Here is a 13,474-nt window from a genome sequence, read left to right as displayed (position 1 = left end):
GATGTTACCTAGCTTATTATCAATCCTCTCACTTTGGGAAGAGGGACTACAACCTCCTAGAGCAGTGGTTCCCAAACAAAACACTTGTGAACTCGAGGACCTGTCCAATGGTGTCTGGAGACACTTTGGGTTGTCGCTACTGGGGAGGAAGTGCTATTGGCATCCAGTGGTTAAAAACAGGTGATGCTGCTCCACATCCTACAACTCGTAGAACAGCCCCACACAACAAAGAACCATCTAGCCCAAGATGTCTGGAGGGCCCGAGTTGAGAAACTCTGCCCCTGGGGAATAAACTTTTCCATATGTGCCCAATTTTGGGCAGAGAGAAAATCTTGGCATGAGCCCCTTTTTTTTGGTGTCTATGATTAGTGGGTACTGGAATTCTTAAGGGAAAGAGAGGAGCTTCAAGAATTGTATTTGGGTCAAAACCACACGCTGGCTCAGCTCAATATTTGTTTTCTCTCTACAAAATTGGTCAGCCCCTCCTATGTGGATAATAAAGAAGCGATCAAATAAGTTCCAAGTGATGCTTTACAGGAAGATGCTCCCAAGAGTTGGCCAAGTTAGATCTGACATATCGATAACTAATCTATCCAGATTTTGAGAATGGAGAGCCCTGTTGAGAGTTGGAAAGGTCAAGAAAGAACTGATTTTTTTTTTTAAGTGTGAAATGGTGAGAGCTCCATGGAATATCAGGGCTGGAGGAAGTCTTAGAGATTACAGAACACAGATCCTTTTCCACATGGGGAAACCAGAATTTCACAGAGTTTGCACTGAGGATGGCAGACTGGGACCCAAACTCGAGATCCAGACTTGTTGAGGTACAATAATGCCCAAAAGTACACTTCCATGTCATTGGAGTATACACAGGGCCAGCTCTGATGGAGATATTGCTGACTCTCTGACAGGGAGGAATCTGGGAAGTGCTATCCCGTGAGATTTAGGTCCTTGGTACAATGTGGACAAAATAATACTAACACTCATGCTGAAATTTTGCACATCATGTTGCCCTTTCTGAAACTTTTCACAAATGCTCTTTATCACATTCAGGTCTCAGAATATGATCTTTTTGTCTGTATTGCTTCTTTCCCTTTTCCAAATCATTCTTTGGTTAGCAGCCTATCCCTCCTGTAATCTTTCCCCCACTCACCTGCTCTCCATATGTTCACAAGTGCATACACACACACACACACACACACACACACACACACCATATAGAACACATCCCTCAATGTTGCATTTCATTTCTATGCTTTGGACATGCTTCTGCAGGACAATAACCTGCATCATGTTGGATTTTGTGAAAACCAATAAACAACACCCTCCCTATTCCCCTACTGAATTTAGAATCAATTGAGAAATAAGGCACAGTTGTCACACAGATGGAAATACACACATAAACTTTATTGGTAAAATTTTCTAGAGAACATGGCTTAGGTCTACAGCCAAATGTGGCTCCCTAATAATTTCCCCCAGTTTTAAACTCATCCATCCATTCCTAGGAACAATCAGAAATGTAGGGGACAGTGAGTGAGATGATGGAAAGAATGGGGCCCTCACACTTTCTCTTTCTGTGGATTGGTAATGTTTTCCTTCTTGGGACCAAAATATTTCAGAGCTGACATCAAAATATACAGTCTGTCTCCTGTTAGACTTTGGGCAACTTGGGTGCGGGAACACCGTATGGTCTGTCTTTGTTTTCCCAATTCCAAATTAGGTGCCTGGTACATAGCAGGTCTGTTAAATGAATGATGTTAGACATTCTTCATGCCTCTTTCGTCTGCCTCATTTCGTCCATTTCAAACATAAGTTCAGCGCTGCTGATTCCTCCCCCAGCCCCAGCCAGGCTCACCCCAAATGTTATACTAACCAACTTCACAACATCCCCGTGAGGTAGTATTACTCCCTCTTTTACAGAGGAGGGGGACAGAACTCAGAGCTGTTTAGTAACCTGTGTGTTGATCACATCAGCCAACAAACAATGATAAAGTCAGGGTCGGCGTGTTGGCCTCCGTAGTCTACATGTGCTGTGGGGCTTCTCATTCACTGCTCAGAGCTCACCTTTCTGCACTCTTTTTCAAATCCTAAGCCTGTTCCAACAGAATAGACTTAATTCTGAATCCAGTAAGTTTGTAGGCTTCAGAGTTTGCTGGATTTTGGGGTGCTTCGGTGGCCCAGTCAGGTAAATGTCTGACTTCAGACTCAGGTCATGATCTCGCGGTTCGTTGAGTTCAAGCCCCACATTGGGCTCTGTAATGACAGCTCAGAGCCTGGAGCCTGCTTTGGAGTCTGTGTCTCCTATCTCTCTGCCCCTCCCCCCCCCTCTCTCTCTCTCTCAAATATAAATAAATATTAAAAATTAATGGGACGCCTGGGTGGCTCAGTCGGTTGAGCATCCGACTTCAGCTCAGGTCATGATCTCACAGTTTGTGGGTTCAAGCCCCACATCGGGCACTGTGCTGACAGTTCAGAGCTGGAGGCTGCTTCAAATTCTGGATCTCCCTCGCTCTCTGCCCCTGCCCCACTTGCATGCTGTCTCTCACTCCCTCAAAAATAAATAAAATTAAAAAACATTTTTTAATTATAAAAAAAAATTTAACTAAAGAAAAAGGGTTGGATTTAGTGGCCCATCATCCATTAGACTCTCTCCTGCTAACACATCAAGGAATATCTTTACTCAGAGACCACTGAGCTCTGTGTGGTCCCCCAGCCTAAGCCCATCTTCCCATCTTTCAAAGTCTTCACCCATCTAAGGCCCACCTTCAGGTCAGTCAGGAAGCTTGTCCTAAAAAAAAAAAAAAAACAAAATTAGCCCTGTTGGACAACTGTGTCTCAAGGACATATTCCTTTTCAATCAGTGTGTTCTACCTACCTGGTCAAGACCTCTTAGCCCTATCCCAGCAGATCCATGAGTTTGCCAAGATCTTAACCTCTATTTCTCGCTGCTTCCGATGTTGCCCTCGAGTGGAGCTCTGGTCCACAGCGTCCCCAAACCAGTATCTGCCTACTCTCAGGGGCAAGGTTCAGGTGAGACCCCATCCCACTCTTTTCTTTTTCTTCCATCAGCTCTTAGCACCCAGGGGCAGAGCAACATTTTGAAGCTGGGACCCATCCTTTGTGAGGCAGATGAGGTTAAGTAGATTGCACTAATTATGCCGATTTTTGTAGATGAGCACCCATAGATCTAAGGAGGCTCAGAGGCCTGCCTGAGGTCGCACAGGCCTGATGATCTGCAAAGGACATGAGGGCTCAGAAGACATTGGTCATTGTATCTTTGCATACCCAATTCTGTCTCTTCACTATATAGCCAGACTCTCCCTCCCAGCCTCTATGAGCCCCCTCTTGCCCCTTCAATCAGGAAGACATAAAATGAGAGGAAAGATAGAATAGAGAAAAGACAAAAATCTTTTACAATTCAGCATAGCTCTAATCCAACATGACAAGGCCAAGTCCATCTTTTCATGGTGCCGATTACTTAAAGGGCATTGATGCCATGGCACCATTAAAGTAATAGCAAAGACGGATTGTAGGACATTGCGGATCAATGTGCTAAGTGTTGTTCAACTTGTTCAATGAAATAAAGCATTGGATCATTAACCTTACCAATGTCAATGTGTTGTCACTATCAAATTCAGCTAAATGAATGTCCATGGCCCTCATTAAAGAGTGCACTTTGAGGCAACTAATGTATTAATACCTTATTGGCAGATAATAAAAGGAGAGGCTGTTCGGGGCAGGGCAAAGAATGTGGTCAGAAGCTTAGAATATTTGATGGAGAGGAATACAGTGATGGATACAAATGCAGAGATGTGGACTGGGTCAGTGATTGAGAGGGAGGTGGAAGGATGAAGAAAGGAAGGCACGGAGCTATACGAACACTTGTCTCCTTGACAGGCAGGGCTGCAATATACAGAAATTGATGGTGGACGGGAGATGAAAACTGTAACTTCCCATTTCATTTTCTTTGGGGATATCTGTCTAGTTTCCAAGGGGTTAACTCATCATTTTGGACCTCGATCCAGCTCAGAACTTCAAAGAAATGAGAAAGCGCTCGCAGAGAAAGCCGTGAGTAGGCGCCGTGTGCACCAGACGGCCGGCCGAAAAAAACACCTGCTCCTTCCTCTTGCCACCCTGCCCCAACCTATGGAGGAATCTTAGCTCGTGGGCCAAGGCTGGCTTCCTGGAGCGGAGGCAAGGCAAAGGACTCGAATTCAAGAGACCCGAGTTTTGCTTCTAGTTCTGCTGCCATGGGCAAGAATTCCCATTCCGGATTTCAGCTCCGGTAGATAACTGCGTCTCAGACATACGCCCTCCAGACTACTGTCATTTGCCTCTTTGGTGAGGACTTCATTGCTGATTCTTGGATCTCAGTTTCCTCATTGGTAAAACAAGGGTCTGAGAGGACTACGGAGAGGGTTTTGGAGAGTCTTGAGCATCTGCGGGGCCATGAGGAGAACACTGAAGGGGAACAAATGCAGGGAACAGCAGGGATCTGATCCCTTCCCTTCACTTATCCGGAGCAGCTCGATTTGCATATATGTGTGTCAGGCTTCCGCATAATATTTCACTGGAAAAATGGACCCCATTGCCAAACAAGGCAAGACAGACAAGCAAACAAACAAATTTGGAACAAAAACCTTGGACCACGGACTCCCCAATATTTAATAATTTTTAACACCAAAATGTACCAGTTGCAAAGCGATCAGGGCAATTCCTCACTTAGTCTTTGTATCTAGCAACTGTCAATCAGAGAGGTGTTTTTCCCCCCAACAAGTGCTCTGATTATCTTGGTACCATGTAGAAATAACGTCGTTGCATCTCTACTGTCGGTACATGCATTAATGCCTCAGGACTGATAAAGCTCCTGGAGTTGGGTGAGAGCATTTGAAAGAGGGCCAAGAACAGTGGATAGAGAGGAAATGAGTTCTGTGGGTTGGGGGAGAGGATGCGGGTAATAATGGATAAGGAGGAGATACTGACACGGAGAGAGGAGGTGGGGGGGGGTGGTATTGGGCAACCATCATGGTGGCAGCCAAATGGGATTTTGATTGTCTAGTAGTTTCTGAGAACTGTTTGTCCAGCTGCTCCAAGTTCTGCATTAGTGGCTGAAGCTGGGTGATTTTTTTGTCTCCATAATGCATACTAAATGTCTCATCTATCATAAGTTTCTGCTGGGGGTGGCTGAGTTTTACTCTTCCTCATTCTCCAAATGGCCTGCAAATGTTTCCCAGAACTCTTAAAAGTTATGCGTGATGACTTTTACACTTTATACAATATGAAAGTTTACATTTTAGTTTTTTAAATTTTTTTTTGATTTGTTTTTGAGGGAGAGAGAGAGAGAGAGACAGAGCCTGAGCGAGGGAGGAGCAGAGAGAGGGAGACAGAATTCGAAGCAGGCTCCAGGCTCTGAGCTGTCAGCACAGAGCCCATCACGGGGCTCGAACCCACGAACCGCGAGGTCATGACCTGAGCAGAAGTTGGACGCTCAACCGACTGAGCCACCCAGGCGCCCCTGCATTTTCGTTTTTTAGCACAGCTCTGCAAAGAATCCTCCAGTTGGGTCAACATTGCTGATAGCTACTCTGGAGTCCTCTCATTGGTTACTTGTCCTCTTGTGGAGATTTCCAAGTCAATCCCCAAAAGAAATGCTTGCACAGAAATCACACAAATTAATTCTATGGACTTAAAAAAAAAAGACTTCTAGTTATATTCATGTATTTTCTTAGGAAGTAAAGTGAGTGTCCCTTGGGTCAGGAATGATTTATTTTATTTTATTTTATTTTATTTTATTTTATTTTATTTTTTAATGTTTATTTATTTTTTGAGAGAGAGAGGAGGAAGGCAGAGAGAGGGAGACACGAATCCGAAACAGGCTCCAGGCTCTGAGCTGTCGGTGTAGAACCCAACGTGGGGCTTGAACTCACAAACCGTGAGATCATGACCTGCGCCCAAGTCGGATGCTTAACTGACTGAGCCATGCAGGCGTCCCAGGAATGATTATTTTAAAGAAGGTTCTTTCACCTGTGTATTCATTGGAGATAAGAGCCATTATCTCTATTTTATTTTATTGTTCTGTTAATGTTATTGTTGCTGTTACTTATCTCCACCAAAGTTGTCTCATGGTATGAATTTCTTGGGGAAGTTGGAAAAAAATATACATATTCTTGGACCCCTGCCCTAGATTACTTACATCAGTAGATACAGCATGGTGGCTCGAGAATTTGTAAATAAAAATATGACGGAGTATTGCAATGATTGCTGTCATCACAGAAGTTTGGGAAATGCTGATCGGTGTAACTGAGTGCCCGGCCAGTGACTGGCACCCAAAGGTCCTCAGCAAATGTTTGCAAAGAATAAAGGACATTCAGGAGGCAGGATTAATGATGCAGGCCTGGCCTAATGAGGAAGAGAGGGACGCATGTGAAAATCCCGCACTATTGTCTGTTTTCTGAGAGTCCAGCCCTGGTTTAGAGACTAATTGTGTTTCAGAATCTCACCCCCCACCCCCCACCCCCCATCTTCATCCTTAAACTGGCCTCATGGGGTCTGGATCTGGAATCAGCAGATGGTCAGTTGATTCAGCAGGCAGAAATTTAGACCCTCCCTTGCCCCCAAAATAGTGCTCTCCACAGAAACAGGCTGGAGATTCCAAGTAAGCCTCCAAATCGCTCTAGGCTGTCATTGGCATCTATGTTCCCCCTGCCTTCGGCTCCCTTTCTGCTTCTCTGTACAAATGGAATCACGTTCTTGTCCTCCCTCGACCCACGTGGATTTCACCCCGATAAGCATTTCTGCTTCACAAAGGAGCAAGGTTGTCTAATGTTGTGCTGTGCTTGCCTTTTAGGAACACCCTCTCGTAGTGACTTCCCTTCACGCGCCTGTTTATTTGTCCAGGATTGTTGACAGATTATCTGGCTTGAGCTTTTCTACAAATCTGCCCCCTTGCCCTGTCATGGCTCTCTGAATCTATAGGATTTTGCATAATTTGGTGATATATCTGAGTGAGCACTGTGTACTGGGCGAGGGGCTGGGGATCCGAGGGGGAACCGCATGCACCCTTCTTAGCTTAGAATTTAGGGAGAAATATAAGACCAGAAAACTGGCATTGGTCAAACAATGTAAAGATCACTGGTTTAAGAGTAAGCACTGAATGCAACAGGAGGTCACAGGAGGGACCTGACCTTAACCCTGAGTGTATCACGGAAGGCCTCTTGCAGGAAGTGCTCCATGATTTACATCTTGAAGACTCCAGCCAACCAAAGAAGGACGACGGATCGGAATTCTAGGAAGAGGGAGCAGTGTGCATAAAAGCAAATATTCTGGTAATTCGATTCCTTGGATTATGATTTGACTACCCCGGTCGTGGGCTATATCACATTGAGGGACAACACTTCTGAGATTAGGAGTCAGTAACCTGTATTTCAGTAATTTTTTCTCTTTTCAATTAATTGTAGGACCCTGGAAAAGTCACTTGTATTTTTTAGTGTCTCAGGATTATCTCTGTAGGGGGTTTGGAGAAAATAATCTTTAAAGGCTCTTCTGGTGATTCCACGATGAACCCTCCCATAGTACATGCTCTGGCACTTAGCATGACAAATCATTTTATTCTCTGTGTTATATGTGCATGTGTGCGCACTTGTGGGGACACACAGGCACTCATGTATGTATGGGTTGGTAAAGCCTATCTATGTATAGCTGCCTTTGTCGTGGAATTGAAATATACATCAGGGAGACAACACATCTATTTTTTGTTAGAACATAATACAGTACATAACACACACACGTGCACACACACACACACACACACACACACATTCTTTTTTGAGTAGACCGCCCAAGATGGATAAGGGGAGTGGAGGGTGGGTGAAAAAGAGCAGAACACGGGGCTGTCACAGCCTCTGGCTTAAAAATGGCTTGAGCTGCAATTAAAAAAGGCAGAGGCCAAAGGTGACTCCCTGGCATTTCACTCAGGGTGGATAATTTTAGAGGGTGATGTGTCTCAGCTTGTTGAGATATTCTGAGAGACTTTCAACAGCTTAAGTCTGGCCAGCCTGAAATAAAAATCAAAGAGGCCGACACATTCAAAGACACTAGAGAGAAGCAGCACTGTGGCAGACGTTAGATGGAAGAAAAACTCAGTTTGATTGACGCTGCTCCTGGATCCTGATTTCTTGATTAGTAGTAGCGATGGGATAATTTTTAAATTATTAATTATTTTCAGAGAGCATACATGATATCAGGTAGTCTTAGGCAGTTCTGTCGCTGGGAAGGTTAAATACTCTCTGTACTTGATAATTACCTAATCATCATGACTCTTTTACATTAATTCTGCCCCAGAATTCATTACGACTGGGTTGGATTATTAAAGCTTGCGTGGAAGGAAAGGAAGCACCCCGTTGTTTGCGCTGATTTTGCGGTGAATAAAATACCCTCGTATACCGAGCTTATCCAGAACAGTCTGGAATAGATTCTCCTGCCAGTTAGTTAAATGTGCTCCCAGATTCACCTTTGTGTATCCACCAGCAAGCAGTGCAAAAGGAAATGCAAATGAGACCCTACCTAGGGAAATCTGAGGCCAGGGGGGGACCACCTGCTGGAGAGGAAGGTGAAAGCAATTAAAGAAGGGAATCACCTCTCTCCAGAACCTCAGAGGCGCTTCTGAAGAAGCTGCTGTTTCCCCCTCGAACCCTCTTCATGGGCCACCGCTGGCAGTCTCTCCAGTGAACACATCCGTTAGCTTTGTCCTTTTGGCAAAACTGTTTGCTGAATCAATGTCAGCGCAGCCGAGTGAGGCCAGAAACCCCTCACACAGCCTTGGCCAAGACAAGAATTCATGGGAACCGCAAAGGGGGACAAATAAAACGCAGTCACAAAGGTAAGCGTGGCTTTTAGAAAACTGCCCTTGGCCGAGAGTACGATGAATGATAACCAACACTGTGGGTAAGGGAGGGGGGCCAGGGGAGTTGACACAGGGCTAGGAGCTAGGAAAATTGGCGTAAGCTTTCTGGAGGACAGTTTGGCAAAATGTATTCATGACCTTGACATGATGCGTATCTTTTGCCTATATATTTCTACCTTTGGAAATGCATAAAGATACATGTCTAAAATTTTAAAATATTAGCAATAAACCTACATGTTGAACTATGGAAGATTGACTAGGGTAAGCATGGTTTGTTGATATACTATGATACTCTGCACTAAAAAAATCAAACTGTATACTATTTATTGATAGTGGAAAATGACCCTGGCTCTATCTTTAATTTTTTTTTATTTAATTTTTTTTAATGTTTATTTATTTTTGACAGAGAGAGAGAGGGACAGAGCATGAGCGGGGGAGGGGCAGAGAGAGAGGGAGACACAGAATCGGAAGCGGGGTCCAGGCTCCAAGCTGCCAACACAGAGCCCAACGCGGGGCTCGAACCCACGAACCTCGAGATCATGACCTGAACCGAAGTCAGATGCTTACCCGACTGAGCCACCTAGGCCCCCAGAATTTTTCATTTCAGAATGCACATATAAATGCACTACAAGAGTATAGGAACACTTAAGCCACAATGTTACCGGGTGATTTTTGTTCCCTCGAGTTTTTTCTTTTCTCAAGAGGTGGCTGAGTCTTGTGCAATCAGTACACATCACCCTTTTCATTAGAAAATACACAACAGACTTTCCGTCTGTCTTTTCAGGTTTTAAGCTTACGATGTCCACCAAATGCCCAAGTAATCTCCTGGAATGTTTCTAAGAGTTAAATATAATCTAGATTGGAAAATATCCAGGTTCTTTGAACGACAGCAGTACGAGGGTTCTGACGACTGTGCGCAGGGCCTGTTTCAGCAGTGGGTCAAAAGTGGTTCAAGGGCTTTCACAGAAAATGTACTCAGAAATTATTAGAGCCCACTGGGGGGGGGGCACAACAGGGGAGCGGGCCTGGAAAAGCTGTTAGGGAACCGAGGTTCTCATCCTTACGTGGTCTGAACGGGGCTGAGTTTCTTCTGCCACGTGAAAATTGGGACCACGTGACTTCCCAGACTTCCCCAGATGTAAAATTTTAGGGTGCTGTGGTTTAAGTCTCTACTGAGAGTTGCTGCCCAGTGAGTGGAAAAGCCCCCTTCTCCTCCCATTGATGAGATATTGTGTGGCAAGATCGAATTCTTCCAAGAAAGAAATCGTTCCGTTGTGTCTTTTGAACTCAGACATGATTTCCTTTCACGCATAGAATGCAGAACTGAATGCACACTGTTTCCGTTCCCGGAACCGGCTCCTGTACTCTCCCCTTATTTTGGTTTCCACGTAGAGATGACATTTAAGTATAAAACAAACTTGGAATATTCTTTAGTTCTTTCGAATAGTAAATCTACGCTGTCTCCGAATGGAATCACGGCCTCCCTTGTGATTACAGCGGCCACTCTAAGTGTCCTGCCCCCACCCGCGTTTTCTAGAACGGTCGTGTGAGGACGTGATGTTGGGATTGCTGTCGTCATTGCAGACCGGGGACAATCTGTAGGGGGAAATGCCACTGTGCCGGAAAAATGGGAAAAGAAGTGAATCTGGAACCTTAAGTCTCTACACTAATCCTGGAAATGCCTGCCTCTGGGCTTCTTGTTATATGGAGTAACAACACCTTTGTTTTTTCCGTTCATTTTCCAATTATTTGAAGCCTGAAGCATTTTAATTGACCTCTACCTTCGTAACTACTTCTGGCCTGCAGAGGGAAAATAGGGCCCAAACGTGCTAAAAGGTTGCATGGTAAGAAAGCTACCAGGAGTCAAAACCTATATTAGAGCTGCAGTTTTTCAACCGTGGTCGGTGAATAGGCAAATAAAAAAATCCAGAGAGAGATCCCGATGTATGTGGGAATTGAATGCAAAGGGAACCTAATAATATAATCATAAAAGGGTATACCCTCTGAAACTATACCGCCTAGATTTGCATCCTGGCCCCACCAGTTATTAGCTCTGCAAACACAGGCAAGTCACTTAACTCTTCTAAGCTTTAGTCACCTCATGATATAACACAAAAAATAATATCCAAGTCACAGCGTCATCTTGAGGGTTAAATAAGATAATGCGTGTGGGGGTCTTCATACATCGTAGAAAACGCCAAACTGTTCGGGGGCCTGGTGTGTCATAGAAGGTGTATTGGTACCACCTAACTATTTCAAAATCCTCATCGGGCACCTCTTAATCCAGACCCACAGGGTCCATAGTAGCCGCTAGCCACGTGGCGCTAGGTATATTTAAATCTGAATTAATTAAAACCCCAAACTGCCAATTTACTTTCTCCATTTCACGAGCCACATTTTAAGAGTTCACCATTTGAAGCCAGTGGCTGCTACCATTTTGGGGAGCGTAGATATGGACCTTTTCTCTCACTGCAGAAAGTTCTGTTAGCACTGTTCAAGAGCTTTCGGCAACAACCAGCTGCACGAATCGCAAGCTTTGAGCAGCTTCATGCACTTTGAGTCAGAGAGCACTTTTGTCTCAGGCCCCACCACTAAACCCTCATTTTCTGCTGTGGGACGTTGCGGTGAAGTGTGGAACAATGCAGGTGAAGATGGGTTCCGCGCTCCTACGTGCCCAGCCTGGAAATGTAGGATATTAATGTCCATAGGGCCAACCTTGACCAGTGACGAATGGGAATCAGGGGATAAATGCTTCTCCCCTGCACTCCCAGTGTATTTAGCAAAATTCCCAGAATACTTGGTAAATTACTCAGAAGGTCCAGGGGGATTAGGCAACAGTTGCCTGGAGGGGATAGCTGACTCAAAAGCATATTCATGTGTTGACTTTTGCTCCTGTCGGGTCTCAGTCCCCACTTACGAATTGCTGTCTCATGGGACCACGTTTCTAAGTGCACGAAGCTTTTGTTTCAGGTTCTTCATTCAGGGAACCAAAGCGAAAACAGAAAGTATACAATAAAATGTTAGCTAATATTGTTATTGCTAACTGGTAAGAGAAAGGACAGAGTAATTGCTAAGCGGTATTTAAATATCAGCAGACCATTTTGGAAAAGAAGATAAATTTACATCAAACACATACGAATTCCATATGGATTAAAAATGTGAATGCCACCCCCCCTCACCAAAATTACAAAGTAATAGAAGAAATTATCAGAATGCTTTTCGTAATCTTGGCCTATCAAAAGCCTTCTAAACAGAGATTTCCAGGGGCGCCTGGGTGGCACAGTCGGTTAAGCGTCCGACTTCAGCCAGGTCACGATCTCGCGGTCCGTGAGTTCGAGCCCCGCGTCGGGCTCTGGGCTGATGGCTCGGAGCCTGGAGCCTGTTTCCGATTCTGTGTCTCCCTCTCTCTCTGCCCCTCCCCCGTTCATGCTCTGTCTCTCTCTGTCCCAAAAATAAATAAACGTTGAAAAAAAAAAATTTAAACAGAGATTTCCAATAAATAAGAAAAAAATACAGATGGGGCAATTCAATTAAATTTTTATAGTTTGTATAGGGCAAGAGATACTATAAACAAAATGAAAACAAAAACATAAGAAAAGAAGTTAATTGTATTATAGTCAACTGAATAATTTTCCCAATAGAAAGTTGCCTTCTGAAAATTTATAAGCCAATAAGAAAACAAACAAACAAACATAGCAAGAACCCAGCACATTATGCTGCCACATTATGTGTGTTCTATAAATATTTGTTGGTTGAATATACAACCCCATGGAATAATGAACAAAGCATAAAAATATTCACCGGATACAAAAATCAAATGGATTATAAACATACTAGGTTCAGTTTTATTAGAAATTGGAGAAATACCTACTACACAAGACACATTTTCTGTTTACCCATCAGACTGGCAGAAATATAAAGGATTGATGATAGCCAGTGTTCATCAAGATGTGAGGAGAAAAGGCACTGCCATATACTGTTGGTGGGTATAAAAATGATATAATCTTATGCAGAGCCGTTTTACAATGTCCATCAAAATTTAAGATGCACGTATCCTTTGACCCAGAAATTTTACTTCTAGGAACCCATCCTAAAAAAAAAAATACAAGTGTGCAAGAATACGTGGGCTATGATGTAAGTATTTTGATTGCAACACTGTTCGTTATATCAGAAAATTGAGGATGACCTTATATCCATCATTTGGGGCATGGTAAATTATAGCACACACACACACACACACACACACACACACACAAATCTGGGGTATCAGGTAGCCATTAAGAAAACAAAGTGGATCCAGACTTAACGCCCATTGTTATGGGTTGAATTGTATACCCCCCAGAAGATATGTTAAAATCCTAACCCTTAGTAGTTTCCTTATTTGGAAAGAGTTTTACAGACGCAAACAAGTTAAAACAAGTTAAAAAAAGTTAAAATGAGATCTTTAAGGGTGGGCCCTAATCCAATATGACTGGTGTCCTTAGGAAAAGAGAAAATTTAGATACAGAGACAGATAGGCATGGAGGAAAGGTAATGCGAAAATGTGCAGGGAGAAGATGGCCATATGAGTGGAGT

The sequence above is a fragment of the Prionailurus bengalensis genome, chromosome E4, assembly GCF_016509475.1.
Source record: "Prionailurus bengalensis isolate Pbe53 chromosome E4, Fcat_Pben_1.1_paternal_pri, whole genome shotgun sequence".
Taxonomy (NCBI): domain Eukaryota; kingdom Metazoa; phylum Chordata; class Mammalia; order Carnivora; family Felidae; genus Prionailurus; species Prionailurus bengalensis.
This window is presented reverse-complemented; position numbering follows the sequence as displayed.